The sequence below is a fragment of the Carassius carassius genome, chromosome 38 (genome assembly GCF_963082965.1).
Source record: "Carassius carassius chromosome 38, fCarCar2.1, whole genome shotgun sequence".
In the NCBI taxonomy this organism is placed as follows: domain Eukaryota; kingdom Metazoa; phylum Chordata; class Actinopteri; order Cypriniformes; family Cyprinidae; genus Carassius; species Carassius carassius.
This window is the reverse complement of record NC_081792.1, coordinates 3450042-3459225: the sequence shown is the minus strand read 5'-3', so window position 1 is coordinate 3459225 and position 9184 is coordinate 3450042. Positions and strand designations below refer to the sequence as shown.

The window sequence follows — 9184 nt, the reverse complement described above, 5'->3', positions numbered from 1 at the left end:
AGCAGTAGAGCTACAGAACCCTGATTGAGGTTCCGATGTCTATGGGGAGTCATGTAACATGCTTCGGTATTGCCATTCATCACACAAGCTCTCGGATAAGCTCGCAATTATCAGGGCTTACCTCCTGATAACAAGGTGAGAATAAGCAGACAGCAATGCTTGCCACTGTCACATCTAAAACCAACAACTCTGTAGCAATCTGGACTGTAGGTTGGAGTGTTGGCAATCATTAGGTCGCTGGTTCGACTCCAGCTCGAAGGAGGTCTTTTTTGGTTTGGAGCTGGCTTTCTCGCAGCTGTTAGCAGAGCTTGAATTCGCAGTCCACAATTGGAAGCCAAAATAGCTTTCCCTGACCGGGAATCGAACCCGGGCCGCGGCGGTGAGAGCGCCGAATCCTAACCACTAGACCACCAGGGAGGGGCTGGTGGGCTGGTGGGCTGGTGGGCTTACCTCCTGAAAACAAGGTGAGAATAAGCAGACAGCAATGCTTGCCACTTTCACATCTAAAACCAACAACTCTGTAGCAATCAGGGGTCTTTACCATTGGTGGGCCAGTGGTGCTCCATGTCACCTGTAGGTCGTGGTTATTCTTTGTTATGACAGCCAATCACGTTCCCGGCTGCTACCATGAAATTTATGTTTTAGCCAATCAGCGCTCGTATTGCAACCGCGAATTGGCCAATCAGCGCTCGTATCGTAACCGCGAATTAGCCAATCAGCGCTCGTATCGCAACCGTGATTCCGCCCAGTAACAACAAGAAATTGACCAATCAGCGCTCGTTCCTCAACCGTGATTCTTCATAGTAACAAGTTATCAATTGATAACGTCAAGAACCCCCGGAGACTTGCGGATCACGGCTGAAGAAGAAGATAAAGGTCATCGATTAATTTCTAACCAACATTTGCAATGTAAGTGAATCTTTTATCAATAAAAAAGTAACACTTACAATACTGGTGCACAAATATCCATTAATTTATACTTAATGAATGCACAGATAATCATGAGTTAATGTAAACGAATGAAGGACTAACTAAAACCATTAATTAATGATTACTACATCAGCAACTAATAAACAATCTATATGTTTCATAGATAAATTAATAAATACAATTTTATTAGTTAAATTTACTTTAATGTATTAGTTCCTTAATAACATTATATTAACTAATGACGTAAATGTATATTTTAATTACTACAGTGGCCAAAGCTATTTACTTCAACTTCCAGTTGTCAGCTTTAATTAATCATTAGCTAATGATTTTCAAAGGAATCATTTTATGACTTCACATGTTGAGGTAAAGAGCTATTAACCAATTGTTAATATGTTATTGTGGTTATGGATTTTTTTGGATGTACCTCAACAAGTAAAGTTAAAGTAATAACATAATGATATCTTTACAAATTATTATCTAATGATTCATTAATGTTATAATTTTACACTGTTAGTTAATATAATATGTTATTAAGGAATGGATACATTATGACACATTTAACTAATAACAACAATTTATTGATTTCTTTATCTATTAATCATGTGAACATTTGTATTCACTGATGCTATCAAAAGTTCCTAAATTATCTTTCATTTTTAAATATTTTTTTCATTTTTAATATTTTTTAATTATTTCATTTAAATTATCTTTCTTTTCATTTCGCAGGGTTTACAATTTTTTTTAATATATATATATATATATATATATATATATATATATATATATATATATATATATATATATATATATATATATATATATCTGAAACTAGCTGAAATATCACCTACAACTTTTTTTATTTAGTAACCTGACACCTTCATGACTAGCTTATCTTGGTTATAACATAAATTATTATTTGTGATTTACGTTTAATTCTGAATATATATTAGGTTGCTAAGTATGTTACATTGGAATAATTAATTTAGCAGAAACAAAGCCATAATTTCTTAAATCGGTAAAATCATTTTGTATCAATATGTTGTGTCAAATAATTTGTCTTTTACTGTACTTTAGTAAGTAGCCATGTAATAAGCGGGATAATATGCAGTCATTATTGTGAATAAAATCTGACAGGCTGACTAACAACACCCTGTAATAATTCCACAACTCAGTAATCCAGTAGAGACCTGATTTATTGATATGACATTTTAACATCAATCTAACAACAAAACAAAGAAAGAAAACATAACTATGGGCAGATATTATCAATGAACATTTAGACAACACAAAGCAAAACAGACTAGGAGAGGGAAAATAAAAATAAGATCACACAATGAAAACAATCTTACATTAATAATATGTATCCTGTTGTAATTTGCAGGTGTTTCGTTGGGGCTCATAGTCCTGCACAGTGGCCTGACTTCAACCGAGTGGTGGAGGCCATTTTCACAAGGCTCTGTGCTCTCTACCCAAACGTGGTGCGCTGTGACGGCGTGAGGGTGTCCCGCTTCACTGTGGTAGCATGTGCTCACAAGTACATCCAAGAGTGCATCCTCACCAATGCTAAGGTGATGAGTGAGACCACCATCCAGCTCCCAGAAGTGAACGCTGCAACAGTCACACAATGGTGAGTAAATAAGCATTGTCACCGCTAAGCCTAAACTTAAAGCAGCTAAGGGCTGATGTTACACGGCAACTTTTTTTGATCAATGCTGCTGGGCAACTTTGGTTAATATTGCCATCAACAGGCAACCAGGTAAGACACAGAGCGCAAGATTGATCTGAAGTATCCAGATTGAAATTTGTTACCCATTCTCAGTGGGGAACGTACACAAGAAACACTTCTCAAAATTTTTTGTATCATCAGCCTTAATGTAACCATGGCTGCTTTGCAGGTCTAGAAACAAATCAACAAGAGTTCAACTTCTGTTTTCTTCTTCATTATGAAAGATAAGATTTATGACATGGATCAGCTGTCTTCAGCAGACTGCAAGAATCAATAATTCATAATACAATGTTAATCTCAATAAAGTAGCCATTTCACAAAAGCAGTAATACATTAGACGACTGCTGTGTGATCTCAGCTGTGTCATGCTGCTGCGTCATAGTCATGACAAATAGTAGTTGATCTTTTGTATTGCTTAAATGTTTATTAATATCTGTTGTTTTATGTTTCCCAGGTTCAGAAGGCGTGGCAAGTCACAGGAACAGGAGATTTTGAAGCAGGGTATCCAAGCCCCAGACGCACCCATGGCAGGACCCGAGACGCTTCCTGCAGCTATGCAGAAAGGACCAACTCTGTATCCAGGCAATTTGGCTGAGCCTCACCTTTTTATCCTGCCACCAAACACTGCTGGGAAGGCAAAACTTAAGGGGAGGTCGCAACCCCAGGCCATCTCCCACGCTCCAACATAACATCAAGGCCTTCCTGTCATTGCATCAGCACTACTCATCTCTCTCCCTTTCATTTTACCATCTGTGCAGCTTCTTACAGTGAAAGGCACTTAAGCGCCATCCTCTACAGGTACCACACAAGTGATGTTCTTCAACCTCCCATTACCTTCAGCTTTGCAACCATCAGCTCAGACACAGACATCCGGTCAAGATGTTCCTTACACCACTCAGCAATACAGAAAGAGAAAACTGGAGAGGGAGCACACTGGAACTGTCACAAGAAAATATGTGAAGAAGACAGACATCATTCTTTGCAGAAAGTGTAACAAAGAGAGAAAGCCACCATCACATATTCAGTACTTTGGCAACTGGTTCTGCAAAGAGTCTGAGACTCAATCATATGGTGAATGGAGGGCTGTGCTGCAGGAACGAGGTTATAGATGAAGAAAAAAGGGAAATGGCAACCCTCCAGCTTCTTAAAACTGCTATTTCAGCACGTGATATTTTTATTTGGTAACTTAATGTTTGCTTTATAGTGCAATTTACAAGTCTCCAACAATGACAGCTTTCTCTAAAATGTGTAATTACTGTGTGTTTCCTCTGCTGCATGCCTCTGTTGGAAAAATATTTGATACCATTATATATATATGGTATGTTTATGTTTTTATTATTATCATTATTTTGGTTTTGGTATATTTGATTTACTATTTTTTTAGGGGCGAATATGTCATAATTGCACTACTGTGGTCCATTTTTGTTTTGATTTACTTTTTTTGGCTAACATGTCAAAATTGCACTACTGTGGTAAATGTTTGTCTTGGTTTACTATTTATTATTTTCTTAGTCTGATGTCAAAATTGCACTGCAAATGTTTGTTTTGGTTTGATATTTATTATATTTTTACACTTATATGTAAAAAGTTTACTACTGTGGTAAACATTTTTGGTTTACTGTTTATTATTTTAAATTGATGTGTCAAAATTGCACTACTGTTCTAAATATTTTATTGGCTTTAAAATGTATATGGAGATTAAAAGGGTTGTTAATATTTGCCCTCACACTATTGTTGTTGTGTTTGTTTTGGTTTGATATTTATTATATTTTTTACACTGATATGTAAACACTTTACTACTGTGGTAAACATTTTTGGTTTACTGTTTATTATTTTTAATTGATGTGTCAAAATTGCACTACTGTTCTAAATGTTTTATTGGCTTTAAAATATATATGGAGATTAAAAGGATTGTTAATATTTGCCCTCACACTATTGTTATTGTGCCTTTTTGTATTCTCACAATATTTGTAAATGCATATAAATTTGCACTGCTGTTATAATTTTTTTATTGACTTTATATTTGCAAATTAAAAGGGTTGTTAATCTTAATCTTTGCACTAGTAATGTTTTTGTGCCTATTTCTCACTGTATTTGAAGTTGCAAATTTTTTTAAGTATTCCAGTATTACATAACAATAAAACACACACACACAAAAACAGGGACTTTCAGAATAAGTCAGAAAATATAATAATATAATGTTATACTGTAAAAAATAATATATTATACTGTAAAAAAATGAGTTAGTTAGCGCTGCGTTATTCATGTATTTTGTTGTGAAAATGCACCAAAACACAAATCATGTATTTGTTGCAATGAATATTCACGTTTTGTCTGTCAAATCATTTCGACTTTTTTTTATCCAGTGACAGCTTGATGCTTTTGTCCATATAAGGTATTTCCTGTAGCGTGCGTCACATAGTGGTCACGAGCTGGTACTTTTACGAGTCTGTTTTGGACTTTGTGCGAGAGAGCGCCCTCCGGCGTCCGGTATGAATGAAACATACACAACGTGAGAGTGTTTACTTTGGACAGTTCCCAAATTAAAGTGGGGGGGGCGAATTTACGTGCGATTAAATTACGGGGGAGAATGATGATTACGTACGCGTGCATCAGCAGCGTCAAAACGGACACATTCCAGGAATTCCATCACTGTTCGGAGTGGGCCGCGAACTCGCGTCCATATGCGTCTTTTAGGATCTTTACCTCGACTAATGGGCGCCGGCCTTGGCGCAATGGATAACGCGTCTGACTACGGATCAGAAGATTCTAGGATCCACTCCTGGCTGGCTTGCTCTGTGCTTGTTTTTCTCCGGCTTATTTTGTTGTTGTGTTTTTTTTCTCTTCTCCAAAATCCAGAAGAAAAGGCAAATCTTCAGGCATTCTTCTTTTTTTCCAAAAAAGACATATTCTGCACACCCTTTCCGATGTCTAGGGAAGACACGGACATGCTTCGGTATTGCCATTCGTCTCACAAGCACTCCGACAAGCTCGGCGATTATAGGGGAAATAAACTGCTTGCTGGCAGCCAATTGATTTTCGAATGAACAATTTCATCGCTACTCTGTAACTGCTTCATTACTTTGAAGGGTGTAATGCCATGTTGTTTTGATGTCACGGGCTTGCCATTTTGAAGCCTTATCACTAATTGCCACCTGGACATTGAGAATAAATTGTAATCTGCATCAAACTGAACGAGCGAATAATCAGCAACTTTGTGGATAAAAAAATTGGTCTCACTTTCATTATTAACCTCACAATATGTCAATTTTGTACCTTGACAGACCGATGATAGGCAGATTTTTATCTAGATAACGGTTGCAATGTGTGTTTTCAGATGCATGACACAAGTATTTTCACCTGGACAAGAGCTTAATTACCAGTTCAAGGTATCAATTCAGCAATCACAGGAATCTGCCCAAAAAAACTGAACCCCCGGGGTGAGTAAAAAAAATAGATCCCTTGAATGCATACAACACTATATAATTCAGAAAACCGTCCTTTTGGATAATTCTTGTTTTGCCAAATTATTATCACATTGTTACAGTCGCAGACCTCCGCTGGTAGAGCGGAGGACTGTAGGTTGGAGTGTTGGCAATCCTTAGGTCGCTGGTTCGACTCCGGCTCGAAGGAGGTCTTTTTTTCAAGTGCTCACCATTTTTTTGGTTTGGAGCTGGTTTTCTCGCAGCTGTTAAGAGCTTGAATTCGCAGTCCACAATTGGAAGCCAAAAGAGCTTTCCCTGACCGGGAATCGAACCCGGGCCGTGGCAGTGAAAGCGCCGAATCCTAAACACTAGACAACCAGGGAGGGGCTGGTGGGCTGATGGGCTGGTGGGCTTACCTCCTGAAAACAAGGTTAGAATAAGCAGACAGCAATGCTTGCCACTTTCACATCTAAAACCAACAAGTCTGTAGCAATCAGGGGTCTTTACTATTGGTGGGCCAGTGGCGCAATGGATAACGCGTCTGACTACGATCAGAAGATTCTAGATTCGACTCCTGGCTGGCTCGCTCTGTGCTTTTTTTTCTCTGGCTTATTTTGTTGTTGTGTTTTTTTTCTCTTCTCCAAAATCCAGAAGAAAAGGCAAATCTTCAGGCATTCTTCTTTTTTTCCAAAAAAGACATATTCTGCACACCCTTTCCGATGTCTAGGGAAGACACGGACATGCTTCGGTATTGCCATTCGTCTCACAAGCACTCTGACAAGCTTTGCAATTATAGGGGAAATAAACTGCAGGCTGGCAGCCAGTTGATTTTCGAATGAACAATTTCATGGCTACTCTGTAACTGCTTCATTACTTTGAAGGGTGTAATGCCATGTTGTTTTGATGTCACGGGCTTGCCATTTTGAAGCCCTATCACTAATTGCCACCTGGACATTGAGAATAAATTGTAATCTGCATTAAACTGAAGGAGCGAATAATCAGCAACTTTGCGGATACAAAATTGGTCTCACTTTCATTATTAACCTTACAATATGTCAATTTTGTACCTTGACAGAGTGACAATAGGCAGTTTTTCCTCTAGATAACGGTTGCCGTGTGTGTTTTCAAATGGATGACACAAGTATTTTCACCTGGAAAAGAGCTTAATTACCAGTTCGAGGTATCAATTCAGCAATCACAGGAATCTGCCCAAATAAACTGAACTCCCAGGCTGAGTAAAAAAAACAGATCCCTTAAATGCATACAAAACTATATAATTCAGAAAACCATCCTTTTGGATAATTCTTGTTTTGCCAAATTATTATCACATTGTTACAGTCGCAGACCTAAAGCAACAGGCCACTACAAGATCCTGCACCCACACTGACCACATGAATGGAAAGGGCGCCACTGGCCAGTTTAAGGTGTCCAAATCCCATATGGTCTAGCGGTTAGGATTCCTGGTTTTCACCCAGGCAGCCCGGGTTCGACTCCCGGTATGGGAACGCATGCTCCTTTTTGCTTCCCTCCTCAAAAATCCAGTACATCTTCCTGCACCAGATGTCGAGGTTCTGTCTAACACTTTCCCCCTTCGATAGCTCAGCTGGTAGAGTGGAGGACTGTAGGCAATCCTTAGGTCGCTGGTTCGAAGGAGGTCTTTTTTTCAAGTGCTCACCATTTTTTTGGTTTGGAGCTGGCTTTCTTGCAGCTGTTAGCAGAGCTTGAATTTGCAGTCCACAATTGGAAGCCAAAAGAGCTTTCCCTGATCGGGAATCGAACACGGGCCGCGGTGGTGAGAGCGCCGAATCCTAACCACTAGACCACCAGGGAGGGGCTGGTGGGTTAATGGGCTGGTGGGCTTACCTCCTGAAAACAAGGTGAGAATAAGAAGACAGCAATGCTTGCCACTTTCACATCTAAAACCAACAACTCTGTAGCAATCAGGAGTCTGTACTATTGGTGGGCCAGTGGTGCAATGGATAACGCGTCTGATTACGGATCAGAAGATTCTAGGTTCGACTCCTGGCTGGCTCGCTCTGTGCTTGTTTTTCTCCGGCTTATTTTGTTGTTGTGTTTTTTTTCTCTTCTCCAAAATCCAGAAGAAAAGGCAAATCTTCAGGCATTCTTCTTTTTTTCCAAAATAGACATATTCTGCACACCCTTTCCGATGTCTAGGGAAGACACGGACATGCTTCGGTTTTGCCATTCGTCTCACAAGCACTTCGACAAGCTCGGCGCTTATAGGGGAAATAAACTGCAGGCTGGCAGCCAGTTGATTTTCGAATGAACAATTTCATCGCTACTCTGTAACTGCTTCATTACTTTGAAGGGTATAATGCCATGTGGTTTTGATGTCATGGGCTTGCCATTTTGAAGCCTTATCACTAATTGCCACCTGGACATTTAGAATAAGTTGTAAACTGAGTTAAACTGAAGGAGCGAATAATCAGCAACGTTGCCGATTAAAAGTTGGTCTCACTTTCATTGTTACCCTCACAATGTCATTTTTGTACATTGACAGAGTGACAATAGGCAGTTTTTCCTCTAGATAGCGGTTGCCGTGTGTGTTTTCAAATGGATGACACAAGTATCTTCACCTGGAAAAGAGCTTAATTACCAGTTCGAGGTATCAACTCAGCAATCACAGGAATCTGCCCAAAAAAACTGAACCCTCGGGGTGAGTAAAAAAAACAGATCCCTTGAATGCATACAACACTATATAATTCAGAAAACTGTCCTTATGGATAATTCTTGTTTTGCCAAATTATGATCACATTGTTACAGTCGCAGACCTAAAGCAACAGGCCACTACAAGATCCTGCGCCCACACTGACCACATGTATGGAAAGTGCGCCAATGGCCAGTTTAAGGTGTCCAAATCCCATATGGTCTAGCGGTTAGGATTCCTGGTTTTCACCCAGGCGGCCCGGGTTCGACTCCCGGTATGGGAACGCATGCTCCTTTTTGCTTCCCTCCTCAAAAATCCAGCACATCTTCCTGCACCAGAAGTGACTTTTAGTCCAGCGGTAGAGCTACAAGACCGTGATATGTCGTGGTTCTGTCTAACACTTTGCCCCTACGATAGCTCAGCTGGTAGAGC

The 9184-nt window shown here is 39.4% G+C and overlaps 4 non-coding genes across 4 annotated transcripts; 3 read left to right on the top strand and 1 right to left on the bottom strand.

The window, feature by feature from the left end:
* Positions 1–345: 345 nt before the first annotated feature.
* Positions 346–417, bottom strand: trnae-cuc (transfer RNA glutamic acid (anticodon CUC)). The gene has a single exon. It is a non-coding gene; the product is annotated as a tRNA-Glu (tRNA).
* Positions 418–7517: 7100 nt separating this feature from the next.
* trnae-uuc (transfer RNA glutamic acid (anticodon UUC)) lies at positions 7518–7589 on the top strand. Its single transcript has one exon. It is a non-coding gene; the product is annotated as a tRNA-Glu (tRNA).
* A 456-nt stretch (positions 7590–8045) lies between these two features.
* trnar-acg (transfer RNA arginine (anticodon ACG)) lies at positions 8046–8118 on the top strand. The gene has a single exon. It is a non-coding gene; the product is annotated as a tRNA-Arg (tRNA).
* Positions 8119–8963: 845 nt separating this feature from the next.
* Positions 8964–9035, top strand: trnae-uuc (transfer RNA glutamic acid (anticodon UUC)). Its single transcript has one exon. It is a non-coding gene; the product is annotated as a tRNA-Glu (tRNA).
* The last annotated feature ends 149 nt before the right edge of the window (positions 9036–9184 follow it).